This window comes from Mesoplodon densirostris, chromosome 5, assembly GCF_025265405.1.
Source record: "Mesoplodon densirostris isolate mMesDen1 chromosome 5, mMesDen1 primary haplotype, whole genome shotgun sequence".
Lineage (NCBI taxonomy): Eukaryota > Metazoa > Chordata > Mammalia > Artiodactyla > Ziphiidae > Mesoplodon > Mesoplodon densirostris.
In genome coordinates, this window is record NC_082665.1 from 11,938,676 (window position 1) to 11,940,164 (window position 1,489).

A 1,489-nucleotide genomic window follows, 5' to 3' on the forward strand; every position below is an offset into this window, starting at 1 on the left:
GCCCTCCCTCCAAGTCCCCCCCAACACTGTACAGCTGACATCTGCCAGCCAGGCCTTGCAGAGAGGATCCCATGCTTCTCTTGGTGCTGCCTTGATCTTCCGATGGCTACTGGGCACTGAGGGAAGCAGGTGATTGAGAGGTTGGCCCAAGGGGTGGTCAGGAAGGCACCTCACAATCTCCGGGATCTGCCACCCTCTCTGGCACTCTGGCCCACCAGCCAGACCTCTGCATTCATGGAGCATGTCTCAAAGGGGCAGTGCTTTCTCTTCCTCCAGTTCGTCTCCCTTCCAGGAGCTGCCACCTGGGGGTGAAGTTTGTACAGGTGGGTCCCTGAGCCTCATGTGAATCAGTAGGTCTGACTGGATATCTGTGTCTGTGTCCTCACATAGTCCAGGGCCCTTCAGAAGGTCAGCTGAGCAGGCAGTGGCCTTGGTCAATTGAGTCTCATTTGACACATGTCAAAAGGCTGGGAAGACGCAGTCGTGCCGTGAGGGTGGGAAATTTCAGTAGGATGGAAAAAAAAAAAGAAAGAAAACAAGGGGCCAGGTGAGCAATAGTGTCCGAGTCTTCTGGAAGGTTTTGCCAGAGGAGACAGAAAGGAAGCTCCTTCCTCCAGACACTGGTGGGAGCCCAGTGTGAATGTTCTTCTAGCATGAAGGGAGACCCACCTTTTTCCAGGAGACCCATGACTTCTTTGTGGTTAAATCCAAAAGATGCTTTTTAGTCCCCTTATCCCAAAGCAGTGGACATTTTCAGTGCCATACAAATTTATAACAAAAGAAGTTGTTTCCTTTGTAAACAGAAAAAAGGTTTTTTTTTAATGATTATTTTCTATGCCTGTCCGAATTTTCTTCACGGTACTATATTTCAAGTGTCCCCAGACTTTATTTTAATTATGTTGAAATACTATGGAGTCTAGTTTTGTTGCAGCCTTGGAATTCTCTTGTTTGGATGTTTTTTCATGAAATAGAAATGCTTTATGACTAACAGTTCATTTATTGCCCAGTTAATTTTTTAAAAAATAGGCTTTAAGGTATAATTTATATACCATAAAACTTCCATCTTAAGTGTCTAATTCAATAATTCTTAGTAATTTTATAGAGTTGTACAACCACTACTGCAGTCCAGAATATTTGCTCATTTTTGTTTAACTCTTAAAAACACCTTAAATACAATTAGTGTTAGAGAAAATATGGATATCTATTTTTTTAAAACCCCGAAATTTGAAAGTATTTTAAAGTAGTGTTTTTGCTTTCAGTGACAATAGCTTAAACTAAGCCAATTGAACTCATTTTAATGAATCAATCAACTATTCAAAAATTTATCAAGCATAACATAATGGCTCATTCTATGGGTCAACCTGGCTTGGCTATGGCACCCAGATATTTGGTCAAACATTATTCTAGATGTTTCTGTGAAGATATTTTTTAGATGTGTCCTAATCTCTTCTTCTCATAAAGACAGCAGTCCTATGGGATTAAGGTCTAC